This window comes from Euprymna scolopes, chromosome 27 (genome assembly GCF_053919585.1).
Source record: "Euprymna scolopes isolate OS-2025 chromosome 27, ASM5391958v1, whole genome shotgun sequence".
NCBI classification, from domain to species: domain Eukaryota; kingdom Metazoa; phylum Mollusca; class Cephalopoda; order Sepiida; family Sepiolidae; genus Euprymna; species Euprymna scolopes.
The window spans coordinates 31,007,208-31,028,314 of record NC_136508.1 but is presented as its reverse complement, the minus strand read 5'-3'; positions in this window follow the sequence as shown (position 1 = coordinate 31,028,314).

Here is a 21,107-nt window from a genome sequence, read left to right as displayed (position 1 = left end):
GACCTGTCAGCTAAACTTCAGCCTCTGTCACATCGACGAAATGTTGCATCCCTCTGCCTGTTCTACAAGTACTTTAATGGTGAATGCTCTAACGAACTGCAAGCACTTGTGCCCCCACGACGTAAATACCCCCGACAAACCCGACAAGCAGCTAAATCCCACCCCTTCACAGTAGATATCCATAGATGCAAGAGAGCATTCTATTCCAGTCATTTCTTCCCCAGCACAGCTAGACTTTGGAATTCACTTCCGGGTCCCTGCTTCGCCGACTGCACTGACATGCAGAAGTTCAAGTGCAACGTGAACCGACATCTTGCTGCCCAACTTCCTACACAGTACCCCTGATGCTTATGTCCCCGGTATAATCCCCTACAACACAGTGGCAATGTGCCTTGTTTTGGGTGAAAATGTAATAAGGCAACGCTTAAACAGTTTTGTAAGTATGAGGGCAATTTCTGGTTGAAGCTTTTTTAGCACTATATTTGGAATGCCGTCACGGCCAGTTGCTTTACTGGAATCAAGGTTCTTGATTAGCTTGGCAACCTCACGCACATATATTTATATGTTGCATAGCGTATTGTCTGTTATAGGAGGAAATACGGTAAGTTGGTGGCTTTCGTCGCATAGTGTAGAATTAGCTGCGAAGTTATTGGCAAATGGTTTGGCCTTCTCTTAAAATTACGAGATGACCTCAGGTCCATTGATGATGGTGGGGATAGAACGCAAACTTCTGTTCAGGATCCTGTTTGCTATTTGCCAAAACTAGTGGGAACCAAGCAGCTGCTCAGCTACTTTGGATTTGACAGACTGAGCGTATAGCTCTCTTGCATTTTTATTACTCTTTTACAGTAGTTGCTGACATTCCTGACAGCAGCTTTAGTCTCAGTGCATATATTACCTTGGTAGCTACGGAAAAAGTGATATCTGTGCGCAATGGCAGCAGCACATTCTGGGAAGAACCATGGTTGGCTGTTAGGTTTTTGTTGGAATTTTTTGGATGGTATGAATCGGTATGTGCCTAAAATTAACCATTCGGTCGGGTCTGATACTTAAGAGGACACATCTTTTTAAACATGGAATGCAGGGCTAGTTCAGATATAAATGTACGGAAACTATCCCAGTCTACCGTAGAGTATCGATATACAGTACGGTGGAGAGGTACGTAGAAATTCCGTGCAGTTTCCTTTGAACAATAGAAAAATCCTGAGTTCGACAATAGACACAATAAGACGAAAATGACCATCAGAATGGAAACAGTAGTCAAAAGTAACTAAATAATACAACCATCCTTTTTTGTACTAGCAATCGTTTCAAGATCTTCTCATTTCAAAATTGCTTTATAATTATTTTAAATTAAAAGCTTATACATTTTGTCAGTCCCTAAAATTAGTTTTCACTTTTGATAAGAAAAATATAATATCAAAAATAGAAACAGAAGTGGAAATTGCGTATGGTTTAATCCGGCTTATAGCACACACATACAGAAATACTAAGGAAATGTGCGTATAGCACACACAAACAAGGTAATTTAGCACAAGAAAATTTATTGGCAAAGAATTTTCAAAAAGTGATATTGTGGGAGAAATTATCAACCGGAATAATGGAAAAATAACTACTAGTAATTAAGGGGAAAACTGTAACAAGATCTAACAGTGCAAAAATAAACAAGAAGATAAAAAATGAGGTGTCCTAACATAACAAAACATTGGAGAGGAATCACTTTAAAACTGTAGAAATATTGTCCAATATATGTTCACAGAAATACTGAATAACAATATAACATTTACTCCTTCATACGGTCTTCTATGTATTAGTTTACTAATTATGTTATCTCTTATAGACCAGATGTGTATTTATTCTTTTGAAGCTAGCTAGAATTATTTATCTTTTGCGAGATAGATGAGTAAACAAATTTATCCGATGAGACGCATTATTTATTAGTTAACTTTTTTACAAGACCCCAATTTTTGTGGATTGGGAGTAAAATGGATAGTTAAATTCAATGCAACCTAAACTAAACTTCTTTATTTTAATAATTACAAGAAACCTTTTTCAATCTCTAAGAGGCATAGCTAATGATACATTATGTGAAAGTCATTCGTCCAAACTCTTCGGCTGAACATTTACAGCAAACATGAGTTGGAACAGATGCATCGAAGCATTGCCAAGACTCCTGCATGAAAGATGGGCTCGCTTTACATTTCAAGTAAGTCACTTACGCCTGAGATTATCCTGTACCTCTACAAGGTTAAAATTCGATATGTTGAATATTATTGTCACATTTGGTTTTTTTCATCTGCTACTAGTCATTCACTCTTAGACGGCGTTCAACATAGAGTTGCCAATCTAGTAGATCCCGAACTGTCAGCTAGGCTTAATCTATGTCCAATCGACTCAATGTTTCATCCATCTGCCTGTTATACGTGTATTTAATGGTATATGCTATGGCGAACTACAAGCCCATGTATCACGTCGATGTAAATATCCCCGACAAACCCAACAAGTAGAAAAATCCTAGTTCTACTTAGTAGAGATCCTCAAATTCCAGCAGTCTTTCCATTCTAATAGTTTCTTCCCAAAGACTGCTAAATTTGGAAATTCCTTTCGGGTTTCGGCTTCCCTTACTGTATTGGCAGGCAGACGTTCAAGTCTAATGTAAACAGACATCTAGCTGTTCAACTCCCTAAATAATATCCCTGTAAATGATGCTCCAAAAATAATCTCCTACATCAAAGTTGCACTGTTCGCTGTTTGAGGTGAAAATGAAAGTCAAAATACTTGATTCGCAATAAATCAGTTAAAGGCTTACAAATGATTAAACGCGTTTACTCATTATTTATATAAATTAAATTATTGTTTACATTTTCAGTATCTATTGACAACAATTCATTGTTTTACTTGTGTATGTTAGTTTTAGCTCTAAATTGCACGTAGATTCACTACCTAATACGTCGTGTATGTGTTATTGTGTGCCTAAACTAAATAATTTTAGTAAAAAGTGAACATCATCCGTTTCATTCAACCCACTTATCGTTTCTCCATACACTTAGGTGAATATGTGTAAGTTTTACATCATCGAATAAATAACTAAAACGATCTGGAAGGAATTGAAATGCGCATATTTTTTTATCTGGGTTAAGTTTAATAATATTAAAACATTGTTGCAAGATCTTTGGATTAAGAATATACAATGTGATATTTTTTACAATTATTTTATGACTGTTTCCGCCACAGTTGTTTCTATCCAACACCCTGCCAAATGTTTACTCTGACTTCGTTCACGTGCCATTTTATTGAACTACGAAATTGATATAATCTGCGAAGAAACACGAATACTAAATTAGGTCAAAAGTTGTAAGAATTAAAATGTAGATAAGAATAGAAGTTAGTACTTTCAGTTTAAATAAAATACTCTGCCGCTTATAACATTGCGCATACCCAAATATAACGTTTCCCATGGAGTCGACCACCCTATATATTAAGTTTCATGTGTCTAGATCAAAAACTGACAGAAGAGTTTGATAGGCGAAATTGGTTAAGCAAATATATCTACGCATACATAAATATTTATAGAAAAAGGTGTGTGTTTACTCTAAATTTTTTACGCAAATATGGCGCAAGTATCAATCATGTAAAAAATCTGCAAGAATATAATTACACGAAATTGTTAACTAAAAATGATTATCCCGTATTAAAACCGCAAAAAAATAATAGGGAATTAATTTAAATGAATGTTTAAAAGTATATGCAAATGAGCTATGTCTTTTTCAGATGAACGACATTCTTCGATACATATAAAACAAAGTTTATTTACTTTTTAAATAAACAGAAAATAAGTTTTCAATATGAATATCAATACACACAAAAATAATTGTAAGAGTATAGATCAGTGTAGAATAATCGCCCAACCGTCGGTTTTCTAAAATTATCGCCACCAATTGTAAATTCCTCGTTAGATTCGTTGGATGGAAAACATTTTTGACGAGGTCATAAACAAGTCAGAGGTGACGGGGAGAAAAGTCAATTCATAAAATATGCACGGAGTGGCGTATAATTTTTTGCTTTTTTTTTTATTCCAATTCTATCGACGCGAATAATCGTAGTTTTTTGTTTGGTTCGTCTTTCGTCATGATTTAAGAATATTCCTTCAGGGCGATTATTCATTTACTTTCGTCATTTGATTTCGACAACCATTGTTTCTCATGTAAATGTTGAACTGATTGATGACTTTATTGTCAATAGATTTAGTAACAAATTTTTATGTTTATTTGCTTTGACTGCCATTTTTAATGAAAAAAAATGAATAAAAAAGCATTAAAAAATCGTAAGACTTTATCAAGAAATCCGCGAAAACGGCTGGTTTGTTTAAAATTAATCGTGGCCATTAGTTAATGAGATTTCGAGGAAAGTTTTGATTTTAAATTGCTTCGAAGAATTAATAAACCAAAATGTATGGCCAAGTAATCGTAGATCATAAATTAACCAAATACATTTCTAGGGCAGATATTTTCATACTTTTGTTACTTTTCACGTAGCTAATACTTATCATCTACGGTCTATAGATTTAGTTGATGCTGCACTGAAAGTGGTCATTCGTGTTAATGTTCTATATATCTAGGGCGTGTTGCTCAAACAAGTCATTTGAGAATAATCATTGTTGAAACGATCACGCACCTTGTAGGTAAAAAAGAAAACAACTTAATTTGATGAAATGACGGAAATAAAATAAGTGTAAGTTATAGTCAAGCAAGTATGTCGTACAATATGATAGATTATCATAAATAATATAATTGTTGATTAAAACAACAGGTAAAAGTTAGCGTAAAAAAGAAAGGGCTTAATCATAAAATAAACCCATATGTAAATCGGTACGATTATACAGATTATGTTTGTTGTATTAGCTTCCGATTGTGATTTATTCAACTTCAAACACGACGCCTGGAATGTAATCTGGTAAGAAGAATAATTTGAATCAATTATAGAAAGTATGTGCTATCGATGAAGTTTTTAAAATAGTGAGAAACAGATGGGGGTCTAATGATGGAGTTAATGAGACGAAATTCAGTTTGTTGGCGTAAATAATAGAAATAAATAGAATCAAGTGTAGAACTCAGAAGAATCGGTAATATAATATCCAAGACTACAATCACATTTTATTCAGGAAAACTATAGATCTGTTTATGAGTTGAGAAATAGTAGCGATATTTTGTCTGGGATGGTGGTGGTGTTGTTGTTGTGATGATGATAATGGTCATTATCATCATCCTTATGACCATAATTAGTCTTTCATTCATTTTGTATGAATCATATGATGTTTGGTGACATTCTGTTTTTCCCCAGTACCTTTCTAGTTAGAATTATTTTCAGAAGAGGATCGTGTATTTGTTTATTTGGGACGAAATAAATTCGAACTTTATACACTAAGTTGTCAGTCTGTGTCGTAAACAATTTTGTTAACCGTCATATCTCTGATGATGATGATGATGATGATGATGATGATGATGATGATGATGATGATGATGGGTATATATGTCATATTTTAAGTACATTACTAAGTAGCTAATAAATATTGTTATTAATCTTACAAATATTTGGTTAAAAATAAAATGAAATACAACTGGAAAAAAAGAATGTACACAAGCTTTCCGGATATTATTTTTGAAGAGACGCAAGTTTTATTTTTCCAGTAACATATATGGATGAACAATGTGTTGTAACCATATAATGACGCTCGACGCCAATTAAATCATTTCACAAAAAGAGCATTCATTAAGAATATTGGGAAAATATTGTCAAAATCACCGACGTAATAATCTGTTATTTTCTCATCAGTGACAATTTTGCAAATTTGTCAATAAATTTGGCTAATGACTTCGTTAGCCAATTCGATACCTGCACATTTTTTCAAAACCAATTATTAGATAAATGTAACCTTATTATTTATTGCTGCTTGTTATAAAAACGATTTTTGTCGACGTAACATCTATAGAGGCGGCGAGGGATGCACGCAGAGAAGGGAAAAATACAAGTCTGCAAGGAAGAGAAGGAGTTTAAACGAATGACGTAAACTACATTATGAAGTACACAATATGACAGGCAAACAAATTATTGCATAATGTATCAACTTTCCTGGAGACGAACATTATTATTTATAATCTCATTTAATCACTCATCAAGTCTACGAGCCACGTCAGTAATCTGGTTGAAGAGAAATAATGATTACCATCTAAAAATAGTTAACACTATTGGAGTAAAAGAGTCAAGAACATTTGTCGCAGTTTATCAAATATTTTTTGACATTGGATTTTAAAATTTTTATATGGAAACAGGTGATTTGTCACGTTAAATTTATCTGGGCAATCCAAACGTATACGTAATATCTATTACACGTCCGTCCCTGCGTTCCGAAAAATAAGCATCATTATATTTGCGGAACTACTACTACTACTACTACTACTACTACTACTACTACTACTACTACCATTATTTTTCCTGATATTCGTAAATGATCTCTCTGATAAAATTGTCTCTGGGACACACATCTAAGGCAATAGCGGTTTCCCTAGAGGAATGACTTAAGGCTGTAGTGAAATGGGAACAAAAATGGATGGTAATATTCAATGCTGCCAAAACTTATTTTAATTAATTATAACATGAAATCTTTCCAATCACCAATAGCTATAGCTAATAGTACATTATCTGAAAGTTCCTTTCAAACTCCCCAGCTTAACGTTTACAAGGAACATAAATTAAAATAGATATATCCATGGCATTGGTGCGGCTGCTGCGAAAAAGGTGGGCTCTCTCTACCGTGCTAGAAAGTTACCTTCTCTTTAAAGTGCCTTGCACCTCTACTAAGCCACCATTCGCCCATAGAGTATTGTTGTCACATTTAGGCTGGTGAATCTGCTACTAGTATCTTACTCCTAGACAGGGTTCATAAGAGATTCGCCAATCTAATATATCCCGAACTGTCAGCTATGCTTCAGCATTTCTTCCATCAACTCAATATTCTATCTTTCTTTCTGTTATACAAGTATTTAATAGTAGATACTCCGATGAACTACGGGCTTTTGTATTCCCTCGACGTAAATATCACCGGCAAATCCGACAAACAGCAACACCTACACAGTAGACGCACCAACATGCTAAAACGCCTTCTACTTTAATAGTTTCTTCTCTATAATTGCTAGATTTCCGAGTTCCTTTCCGATACTTTACTAGCATTCAAAATGAACGCAGACATTTTGCTGCTAAACTCCCTAAATTACAAAAGTTTTACATAAACAAGTATTATAATTGCAATTATATCGCAGATAATAGCACCCCCCACACACATAAATGGGGCAATGTGTGTTGTTAGGGGTGAACATGCAATAAAAAATACAAGCTGGTGAGACATTTGAATATTCCAAATACCACTTTTTTAAATTCAAACACAAATTGCTCAATCTTAAGCGCAGTGGAATGCAAGAGGACGAAAATGAAAATATGAAGATCTGAAATGTTCGTTTGACTATGAAAATAAAAATAATCGAAGATTCTTCCCAGAGTTATTAACTATAACCCCCCCCCATAAATGGCTTAATCAGGTTGACGAGACAATTTAATTTTCAATTCTGCCAAATACTTTCCTGTGAGCGAAAAAAGGTTTAACGTACAGCTTGAATGTGTAAAGTCAAAGCGATTGACCTGGTATTCAAAAGAATATCCAACGAAAACAATCCACTAGTTGCCTTACTATAATAATAATAATAATAATAATAATAATAATAATAATAATAATAATAATAATAATGATAATAATGATAATAATCATAATAATGATAATAATGATGATAATGATAATAATAATAATAATGATAATAATAATGATAATGATAATAATAATAATAATAATAATGATAATAATGATAATAATGATGATGATAATAATAATAATAATAATAATAATAATAATAATAATAATAATAATAAGAAGAAGAAGAAGAAGAAGAAGAAGAAGAACCTTCACAAAAAAGAAAAAAAAACTCGCTTGCACAGACCGGCCATATGCGGTATTTAATAATTGATCCGAACGAAGTAGGAAGTATTAATATTTCGTCATGTTAAACCTGCAATTTAATGTCTGTAGTCTAAAAAGAGATTAAATTGTTATTTTCTGTTTATTTATTTTCATAGCATTGCTATTTAATTTTATACTGGTTTATCAAAAACGTTTGTAACCAGATATATCTCTAAGAATGGGAAAATGCATGCTGGTAGCTAAACCCCCTCCCCTTTCATGAACATAGTAAAAGCTTGTTTCCACTGATTAGCCATGTTCTTGATATATCACTCTTTATTAAGTTGGTAGTATTCAAATTTTCACATGGTATGCCTGCACGTTGTCACGATGAAAAACTTAAAGGTAAAAAAAAATCACATTGGAGACGTATTTTCCAACACAAAAGTATTCATGATAACTTAGTACAGATATTAGGATTTGTTGTGTTTATCGTCTACCTCTCTTGTATTTTATGCATGTGTGATAGTCCAGCTTGTTCCCCGCCTGATCAAAGTTAAACACTTTCTCTCTGACAAAACTACAGGTAAACACTTCTAGGTTTGGTATTGCCACGAACACCACCATCTGAAAAATTCAACCTATGAATAATGATAATAGAGGTCGGATCCAGACGAAAGACACGGGTGTCATGATCGACAGATACTCCATCGGTGGCCATCATGAAAAACTTAGTTATAATCCTCCGAATGTTGGTCCCTTCTAATTTCATCTACAAGATATCACAAAAACTTAGGAACTAAGTATCACCTCTAATTTCAGGTGTCAATATAATACCAATGAAATACAGAACAGCCAAACAGAACAGCCAAACAGAACATCATAAATCAAAACCTCAAATAAATAGCAGGACAAGGAAAGAGAATCGACTGGTAATGCGATGCTATTAAGAATACACCCCAGAAAAACACGTATATTGTAAACGGATGAAAGCATTGGTAGACATGTCCGGTGAATACCATACAACTGTACAAAGAATTGCAAACCAACCCCGACCTATTCTCAGAAAAGGATGATTTTTTTATTTAGAACTACTCGAAATGCAACAAAGGATAAATGATGAAAAGTACACACATACGATCCTTATTGAAATCGCGCACATGGAAAGTTTATACATTGATGACTAGCAAAATATGAGCACAGTAAACATTAAGGCCGCGATCTATGAAACAACGGAACTAAATGAGAACGAAACAGAAAATTAACATACAACTTATGAAAGAAGATGAAACAAGTCTTATATAGAAAATGTAGATATAGAAGACCTAAAAACTTCGGACATAATGAAACGTGCAGATCAAGATCTATGAAACACCAGAACTTCACGAGAATGGTGCAGATGACGTCGAACACGCCAGGAAACTTATAGACGAAGAAAAAACAAAGCTCCCATCCTTAAGGAACTAATACTGGGAGAATTTAAGGGCAGAAACTGAGAAAGTGAATACACTTCCACCATACATCTCAACATACACGATTAGAGACTTAAACAATTTATTTGACTTAAGTGCCAGGAAATTAAGTATGAAGGTCAACGTATAAATAAGACTGGAAATGAACATAGACCGACAAAACCTGGATGGGGATTAAGGCTGGAAATTAAAATCCACAAACTGTAGGAAGAAGTTAAAGCGTTAAACAAGGAACACTACTAGAAGTGGATGAAACAAAAGACAACAAAAGACAGGAAAAATTGATGACAAAAATCAGAGAAACAAATGGGAAGTTGAGATCATACAAATACAAAATTTAATTGCCCAAACAAAACAGGACTTTTTAAAGCAATGAAGTCCAGCTCTATGAAAATGTGAACAGAGGAAAAACAAGAACAGAACAACCGGGCCCGACAGAATCTAAACTCCACTGATATGAAAAGAACGACAGAATCATAATAGAACTATCGAATAGCTTAAACATATGGAAGACGAGTCGCAGGAAATCGGAAACAAAATATAAAATCGGCAAGGAGACCCTCAAGACAACCTTACGGAAAAGTGCAAATCGGAAAACACTAGGACACGACGAACTACATCTTTATTGGCTAAAAAAATTACAACTCTGCATGAAAGACAAGTCCAGAACCTGAAAATATTTAGCCAAAAGCACAATTACCAGAATGGATGACCAAAGGTAAACCACTCAGGTGCAAAAAGACGCAGAAAAATACTCCCTCAGCAACTACACGCCTATTACTGTTTACTTACACTGTAGAAAATACTTATATCACAATTGAGAGGAACGAATTCATCATTCCCATTCATAATTGTGGAATACATCCCGAGGAACAGAACGGATGCTAAAAGGGGAAAAGATGAACATAAATAGCCTGATTTAGTTATAATATAATACTAATAAAACTATAAGTTATACGAATGAATCCTGAAGGAGGTAAAAAAAGAAAAAAAAAGAACTTGGCCATGACATGAATCGACTACAAGCAAACATGGATAATTGAATGCTTGAGAATGTACAAAATACGAAGCAAGATAATAAATTTGATAGAAAATGTAATGGAAACACGGAGACTTGAATTGACAGTTGGTGGAAAAAACATAACTTATATTAAAATACAAAGAGGTATACTTCAAGGTGGTTCGGTATAAGAACTACTATTGATCAAATCTATGATACACTTAAACAACATATAAAGAAAAAGCAATGCTGTATACAAGTTCATTAATACAGATGAAAGAATTAACTACTTCATGTACGTTGATGATCTAGAGTTGATTGCAAAAAGAACAGAGGATAAGAAACGCTAGTAAGCACTATCAGAACTCTTAGTCAGGATGTCTGTATGTATGCCCTCCTGATCATAAGAATTAAGGGAAACTGGAAACAACGGAAGGTGTGATACTACTCAAGTAGATGAGAGTAGTAGGTGAACATGATAGCTAAAATATTTGAGTGTTCTGGAAGAAAAACCCATATAAACAACATAATCAAAGGGAAAATTTGAAACCAATACTGCAGAATAACAACGCGAAGTTTAATAGTAGAAACATAATTAAAGGTATAAACACATAAGTAGTGTTACTAGTAAGATATATTGACCAGTTATAAATTGGATCAAACAGAAACTGACGTATCCAGACCAAAGGACATGGAAACACACGACTATACACAATACACTGCACCCAAAAATGATACTGACCGACTGTATTTGAAGAATAAAAGAGAAGAAGGTTCGTGAGTATAGAAGACTGCATAATGAACAAAGAAAAATAGAAGAATACGTACAGATGCGACTAAAGAAAGCACTTTGGCATGGTAACAGAAAGAAACCTTAACAGAGAAACTGAATCCCTAATAACAGCTGCACAAGATACACCGATTAAAATTAACCACAAAGCGACAGGACACAAGAAAATAGCTAATGCATACACTGCAGACAAAGAGACTCGCCAACAACCTACATCATAAGCGAATGCAGCAAACTAGTTCAAAATGAAGATACGAATATACACGATTAAGAAGGGAAAGCAGTATACTGGGCATTATGCAGAAAACTAAATCTTATAAACCCACACAAATGATACAAGCACACACCCGGAGCAGTAGTTGGAATGAAAGACAAAAAATCCAAAAGGACAAGAGTATACAAACGGATAAATCCATCCAGATAAGTAGAACGGGGTTCATACTAGTAAACAAGATACAAATGACCTGTCAGATTGCGTATTTTGCTGTCCCAACGGACCACAGATTGAAGGTCGAGAAGACTGAGAAGCGAAGTAAATACGCTGACCTGGCCTATGAGCTCCAAATGGAAGATGAAAAAAGTCAGGAAAACACCAAGTTCGAGCACTAAGTACAATCCCCCAAGTTCGAGCGATAAGCACAATCCAACAAAAAAACTTTGAAAATAGATGAAGTAAATTGGAATCAGATGTGATGGCTGGTAAAATCCCAGGGAGAATATGAAATAACTGCTGAAATATTAAGGAAAACCCTTTAATGCGGAAGTTAATAGACATGCACAGGCACAAAAAGGACATGCCGGAAAATCTACAGATGTAAAACACAAAGGTGAACCATGAAACTGGAACGTTATATTTGTAAGTTAACTACATACAGTTCCTCTGAGTTTTTGTGTGTGTCACTAAAAACTGACACCACACCAAATAAGCGATGAGGGTCAAGGAGAAGGAAAGACAGAAGAGAGAAAGCACTAGCCATCCATCCCCTAAACATCATAGTTGAGTTGATGAAACAAATTTAAATCAAATTTAGATTTTATCAAAGTAAAAAGAAAGTTCGTCAGATAACACGAACGACACATGAGATTTATTCGTTCGTGAACCTCTTTTTAATGATAAACGTAATGTACACATTTGTTGGGTAGCAGGATAGCACTACTGTCAAAGGAAAAGTAAGGTGCTTCCTTCGCTCTGCTAGTGTGGGAGAGGCCCTTGAACATTGTCGACCGCCAACGTATCCCTCTTGTCAGGGTAACGAGGTCATAGAAAGCCGAGTTCTGACATAATACGGAAGCAAACAAAAATGATTCAGTTAATAGTGTCATACCTCGTTAGTCTAAGCACATGTTTCGTCTGGATACAATGATCCAGACAAGCGCCCAGTACATGCACTGCTCGGATAGAAAGAAACTGTAAACTACTGTCTGAACAGCTGCAAAGAAAGCTATGGTATTACATCAAACTCTTTCTACGATAAACAGAGTGAATCGGATGCTGAATCAGAACACATCACTCGGTAGGGATGAGCAACTATAAATTCATGAATGCTCTGAGGGAGAAAGATAGATGGACAGTAATAACCGTCAGTATCTGTACGAATTTAATCAGGTGCAGTTAGAGTTAATACAATGGCCACTCATAGCTGAATTGCTATCTTATATCTACTTTAAAGAGTGGCCGACGTCTTCAATCAAGCCTTATTCGTGTGATCGATATTTTATAAATATACGCCTAGGTAATCAATATACATTGGGATTGATAAGTAATAAATATACAATGAGATTTCAATAGTGATAAACGTACCTTAAAATATCTGAAAAAGGACAATAATGAGCTATTTAATACATTTGAGAAATTATATAAAAAGAATTGAAATGAAATGTAATTTTAAGGTTTCGTGTTGAAAACTTTAAGAACGATTTATATTTTGGCTGATAGTAAATGCATCATCATCATCATTATTATTATTATTATTATTATTATTATTATTATTATTATTATTATTATTATTATTATTACTACTTACTTACTTACTTGCTTTTAAGAAAAGTCACACAGTTTAGCATCAAAGATTAAGAACAACTGGTGGTTTGTGCTTAAGTCTGGCTGACAACAAGTGTCTACAGATTTCCAGGACTTTTCACCTCTTTCGATAACATTTGCAAAAGAATTTGCGTTATCGCAACAGTCGTTTACAATTGATTTCTAGTTGGCGGTGACCATTAGTTTACACTGGAATTTCGAACGCCAAAGTTCTAGTCCTCTTTGCACTTCTCCAGCGGAGATGTGGCAAGTGCTCGTTCTCTCCTAAATCTTTCTATCCTCCTTGACACTCATTATTTGGTGTGATGCCTGTTTATGGTGTCACACACACAAAAGAAAACGGGTCGGTATTTTTAAATCATACAGTTTCAGTTTTCATGAGTACATGTCGTGTACCTTTGTATTTGCCATCTATATCTGTTTCTGTGTCAAGTTTGTGTGTAGTTTATCTGTAGTTTTAGTCCTCACATTGTAGAATTTTCCTTAATATTTCTGAAGTTTTCATAACTGAAAGTGTTTGTATCTGCTCTGCCACTCCTCTGATTCCAATCTCTTCGATTCTTTCTTCACAGTTTTTCGGTATCGTTCCTACCTCTCCTACAATTAGTGATGCTATCTTTACTATCTTTATTTTCAAAATCCCTTTTGGACTCTCTGGCCAGTTCCGAGTATTTGGTAGGCTTTTCAGTCCCCTTTTTCTTTACTCTGTAGCAAAATCTACAGCCTGGCAGGACTTTTCCTTCGTGTTATTTACTACAATATCCGGTCTGCTTGCTGTGATGGGTTAATCCGTTTGTATATCTGTGCTATCTAGAATCTTGTGACTTTGATTTTCCAGGATTGCTGCCGGTTTGTGTTGGTAGCATTTTTCTATGTGTTCCAGATGAAATTTGTTGCATAATGTACTACTTTCTCAACTCGATCGCGTCTATTTTTATATTATTGTGCCCGTTTACTGCATTCACTTATGTGGTTTATAGTTTCGTCTTTTGTCTGCAGAGTCTGCCTTTGCTGTTTTCTTGTGTCTTGTCTTTCTTGCTTTGAAGTGGTTGGTTCTAATTGCGCCATCTTGTGCAGCTGTTATTTGCGATTAAGTTTCCCTGTTTAGGTATCCTTTTCTTAGCCATTTCCAAGTGTTTTCCTTTGTCTCTTCTTGTGCAATCCTTATGATCGTCAATGTAGCTGTTTTTCTTCCTATTTTCCTTATTTTTCTTTATTTTTCAACTCCTTTTCTATCTTGTTTGTTCTTGTCGGTCTCTTGTTGCAGTAATTATTCTTTTGGTGTTCTGCATAATGTATTTTTCTAATCCTTTTTATCTGTTTTTACATAGTCTTCCTTTTTCTTGCTTTTTTACATATAGTCGGCCATATATGACGGATATATGTATTGTGCATTGTCATAATTTCTTAGTCTTTTGGTGGAGACCCCTTAGAACTTTTTGGTCCAGCTTATAAACCGTCCAGTAATCTTATTAGTTACATTACCCACGTTTTGATTATTATAATTTGGTATCGACTATTTAGTTTAATCTCGAGGAGTTTTCTTCTCTTCTAGGGTATTCTATTTCTTATTTATTCTTTAATTTCTATTGATTATCATTATCATTATCATTATCATTATTATCATTATCATTATTATCATCATTATTATTATTATCATTATTATTATCATTAATAATAATAATAATAATAATAATAATAATAATAAGTATAATGCCGATGAGATGTTGTCCCTCCTCCAATTTATAGCACGCTAGTATGTATGCAGATGCAAATAATTTTGCATATTCGTCAACTTTGAAAAGACAAACAATCTATGAGAAGTAAAACTATGAAATTCCATGTAGCACTCCATAGAATTTCCGGTTTTAAAAAAATAGGTATCTTACTCTCAGAGCAACCTTTATCCAAGTTATGGATCGCAGTATTGTTTTCCTTAAAGAACACCTTTGTATAATAGAGTTATATCAACTGTGAGCGAAGTGTGAAACGACAAATACTAATACACCATATAGTTGTAAAACACACGTTTGCATTTGAGACAGATTTAACGTGACCAGAGTTCATTATACAATCAAGAATGTATTATGATTCAATGCACATCCCTTTCAAATATGAAGTTATCCATGATGCGTACGTCACATAAAATACAAAATGATTGTATATGCGGTAAATCCATATTAGACGTGACTCGAATTCTTACATAGTAAAATAGAACGACACAAGTTTAGAGATCGGGTAGAAAAATGTGTCCACCAAACAGATGTAACTAATTTTACTTAATGTTGTTCCTGGCATTTGGCCGGTGAGAATCAAACTAGAAAATACGTGTTTTGTGTGGCGCTTCCAATACGTTGACAGTATACTTTGGATGACTGATGTAGAAAGATCTCCACGTTTCTTATTTTTCTTTAAATGAGGATTAGTTATTATTATTTTGATATTTTCCAACATCTTTTCTTGACTGTAATGTTCACAACGTTTCGATTGATGTAAGCCACGACCTTCTTTAGTATCTGTTACGTAGTGGTTAAAATACTTGGTACACTTTAGTTGTACATTACACTCTTCAGGAAGTTGAAGATTCGATGCTTCTTACAGGGACATCAGAAATACAATTGCGAATTACTTAACGCGTCTAAAGCTGACGTAACAAGAGCATGCAACCCGCTCGAATTAAAAGTCTCCGTTCAAAATTCGACGTAGATTTCTGACTTCGACAGAAAATTTCTAAATACTAAATACAACTAATGAATGTTTGAGGTTACATCGACCGAAACATTGTGAAAATAATACAAGATAATAACAGTCGTCCGCGGAGTAAAAATAATAAGAACTCTTTTTTCTGTCCGCTCTCATCCTCCACTGCAATATTTCTGATGTAGCCTTTGAAGAAAAATTGTTTTGAACTAACCAGCGAGTATCCGAGTGATTTCTTTCGACAAACGAAAAAGCAATAAAAGCTCGCAACTATGACGATGGCGGTAGCAGTGCTGGGTTCAGTGACACCCGATGCTCGCTACAAAAAGGCGGCGGTGAGAATGAGATAATCAACTCGCATGTGTAAACCACTTTATAATCCCATCAGTAATAGAAATTATCCCTCGTTTTTTTCTGAATGAAATAGCGCGCGGAAGACGATTTGCGAAACACAGAAAAAGAAATTTCGTTCTTTGAAGATAAAGGCCGAACACGATGTTCGGTTGGCTTTGATGCCGATTTCCGCGTGTCGCCACTTAAAAACAGCCCTTAAGTATCAGTTGCAGAATTGGCAACGATGATTTAACAAACAATAAAATTCAAACTTCTTTAGATGTGGATTGATTACATGTATTATACGCATTTTTCGGATTACTGCTCTTATCTTTAATAATATATTATGATATTATATTATTATAATGATATAAATATTATATTACATTTGTTCCTACTTTGCCATTTTTTTCCTATGGTTTTCCTTAGGGTTTACTTTCTGATTTCACGGTTCCTTCTTCGATTTGTTGTACCTCTTCTTTCATGTCGTTTAGTCATTTGGCATTTCTGTTGTATTCCTATCGTTCCCCCATATCTTACTCCAATAGAGTTTGTTTCTGTTGGGTTTGGTCGTTCCGTTTTATTTTTTCCTCGGTTCACGTTTTGGTAGAATTGGCTTTCATTGTTTTCAAATATCCTGTTCTGAACTGGTCAGATTTGTATCTATATCGTCTCAGTCTTCCTTCCTTTGCTGCTATTTTTGGATTCAGATCTTCGTGTTTCTTGTTTAGTCCATCTCCACGTCGGTTTCTTCCTGTTTATCGTTTTGGCTTCATTTTATGTTTGTTGATCTGGGTTTCTAGCCTCATTTCTCATCCAGGTTTTGTCGGTCCATTATTATTATCGCCACTTAAAAACAACCCTTAAGTATCAGTTGCAGAATTGGCAACGATGATTTAACAAACAATAAAATTCAAACTTCTTTAGATGTGGATTGATTACATGTATTTACGCATTTTTCGGATTACTGCTCTTATCTTTAATAATATATTATGATATTATATTATTATAATGATATAAAAATTATATTACATTTGTTTTATATATTTTGACTACGTTTTAATCGATGTAATCTCTTAGCTTTTTAAGGTGAATTGTTCGATCTCTTGAAATTTCTGTTAAGCATGAACACCCTTCTGTAGCACATCGGAATTGTCCTAACGATCTCAAAACTTATAGAAAAGTCAATAATAAAACTTAAGAATTATTATTATAAGTTCTAGAGCGAGTAATATGTGTGCTATTTAAGTTAGGACACAATTGGCTTGATTTCTAGAGTGTAAGATATAGCATTTTTTGTCGGATTTAGAAAAAGACGTTATTATCAATTTATAAGTATTCCAACACTTTTACTTTCCCTGTTATTGAAAAGAGTTTGAAGAGTGAAGAATTTGGCTTCAAAACCTCATTTAAACATAACTTAGAAAATGATTGGATTTTTATTTTATGCATATTGCTAGAATACATAAAAGACGTCTAATCGTTAGCTTTCTGGATCACCATATCCTTATTTTAATTTCCGTGAGGGCATATATAATTGATAAAAACATGTTTATTTTGCGAACGTAAATTCGCTTTTTAGACGAGTCTTGCTCTCTCGCTCTCTCTCTCGCTCTCTCTCTCTCTCTATATATATATATATATAATTATTTTATTCAATTTCTAAACTGTAATATATATATATATAAATATATTTATTTATATATATATATATATATATATATATATATATGTGGCTAAGTGAGTGAGTGAGTGTGTGTGAGTGTGTATGAGCGTGTGTACATAAAGTGTCAGATGTACAAATGAATAGAAGTAGAGAAATAACTCTTTACTTCTCCTCGAATTGGTTTTTAGTGAAAAGATATGATTATCATTTTTGTGTAATCTTCTGCGTATGTATGATTACACAACCTACACCTACATACACACACACACACACACAATATATATATATATATATATATACATATGTGTACACTTATGATCATAAAATGCACTTCAACAACATATATATGTACATTTATATATATATATATATATATATATATATATATATATATAAGGCTAGACATTCACTTAGGCATAATTAAATGAAAAACAATTATTTAAATGGGAACAGCGAGACAAAACAAAGTTCTCTAATTGAATGTCAGAAAATGTGGCAGCGTATTTTACCAACGTGTGTCTCCATCCATTCTATGAAGAGGTCACAAATTGTTGTCGTTTAGTCACTCATAAATGTCGCTTGTCGATAATATAAATAATAAGATGAAAACTGTCATTTCGGTACGCTTTAAATTTCAAAGTGCAGACGTTTACACTCACACACCCACAAAAATATGCAACCATATAAACACGGGCAAGCACACACGCACACACACACACACACACACACACACACACACACACATATATATATATATATATATATATGAATATATATATATTATAATAAAAATTATACAAATAAATTAAGAATTTTATAAGAACTCATGTCAATAACAGAGAATCTCAATATACTAGAAAGCACAATCTACTAAAGGAGTCAAATTTTATTATATCATCTACTATTAATTATTTTCAAATATATTTGATCAATTTAATTTTCCAACAATTATTAGGGGAGATACAGGCATTTCTTTTAAGCAATTATGCGAAATAAGCCTGCAGAAGTCAGTATGTTACATGGCTCCGGTCTCCAATATACGTCAACGACGTCCTCGATCCTGTTTTGTGGTCTTCCACGCTACCCTTTCCCCTGAGCGTTGCGTCATCTCATACATTATCCGATTCTTAAGAGGGGGGTCGGATTCAGAAGTATAAAAACTAAAATAAATAAAAATACAATAACACAAACTCCAACTCATTGCACAAATATCATTTGCCCTCTCCCTGTAAGCCACCATCGGCCTTCTAAAAGCTAACGTCCACAACTGTGTCTTCTGTCAAAGGCCGCGTTCATCAGTTGATGTCAAAATTTCTATATCTTCTTCGAACAATAACCTGCGTTGAATTATATCCAACTCGAAAATTCCAGAACACAAAACTGTTATCAACCGTCACAAACAGTTCGGAAATTGTCCATATCAGCCTTGTTCGGTTCTCTATTAAAATATGCAAAGGAAGAAATGAATTTTGATGATTTTTAATGAAATTATTTTCTTTTATCTTAAAAATAACTTAATTAATTAATAAGAAGAAAAGATAAAATGATGAAGTATCTTTGTGCTTTCCCAGAGAATCGTTCGATGTGTAGTTAAATACTCTACCACTGCATATTCACAGATGACGATAACTTTGTATTTTAATACGAAATGGTTTGCTGATATTTTATTGTTTCCATTGGCCTGTGTACCGTAAAATATTCCCCAGTAAAACGTCTACTTTTTATCTGTAAGAGATACAGAAGATTTATTAAAATCAGCTGTTTTGGATTTTAAATACTTATCAAATGGATTTATGTGCAAAATATATCTAAGAACATTGCTAACCATACATTACCTTACTGTGAAATTTCCAAAAGATAGTTACAGCGGTTTAGAAACCATATGAGGAAGGAACTCGATAGCACGTAGTCACTTTTATATTGTAATAAAGTATATATATATATATATATATATATATATATATATATATATATATATATAAAATGTGACTATGTACACATACGTGGAGATATATGTTAAAGATGAACACAAATAATATGAAAAGAAAAGGAGGAAACGTGTCTACCATTTTATTTCGCAGCATGTGAATATATTTCTTTCTGCTAGACAATAAAGTCGGCAAAAACAGAATAAATTAACGAATCAATATTTCATCAAACGAAATACCGACATTTATACGCAAAAAACATATATAGATTAAATATTCTTGATAAGTTGTACCATTGAACATTGAGAAAAAAAAGATCACCTAAAAAAATTAAAAAATACAATAAATAAATTTAAAAAAGTTTTCTTTTAAAGTAAATGATTATATTAAAAATAAAACAATTTTAGATGAAATATTTATATCAAAGTGCAGAATAATAAGTGAGGTCAATGGGAAGAAATGAATGAATTAACAAACGCCCAATCCGGTATTTCTGTCAGGAAGATTAATCGAAGCAAAGAATATACTTCTAAAAGAATGAGCTCAAGCAAAAATCACGAGACCAAAAATAATATGCATAATACATTTTTAAGTGTTCAGTTTTAAATAAAAGGAAAATGGACGCTTTTCAACGGTGGCTGTTAAGTCTTTTTTTTATTCATAGTATTTTATTTCATAGCATTTGATTTTTATAATCCTCGGTTGAAGGCGAAGCCGTCATGTCTATTTATGAACTATTAGAACTAGGTCTCTTGGTTTTGAAAATTTGCTAGAGGGCGCCACGCGTTAAGTGTCTGAGTTTTACAATGGCGGCCGACGAAACGATGAACGCGAAATAAAACAAAAGAAATAAAAGTGTAATTCTCATTCTAATTATACAAGTGTTAAAATGCTATCCTGAGATGAAGAAATTATCCACTGGAATAAAAAGACGAGCCAAGTAATCAATATCGAATAAACATCTAAAAAATACATAAATAATAAACAAACAAGAAAACAATAAAATTATTTGATTTCAGATGCATTATTTCATATTTTTTTTAACATCATTTTTATTAAGCGAAAGAATGGCGCAGCAAAGTGGGTGTCAGATATTCACCCGCTATCTCATACATTCTAACCAAGAGATCTTTAAATTCTAACCGTCTATTTAATACAATCGGTTATATCTC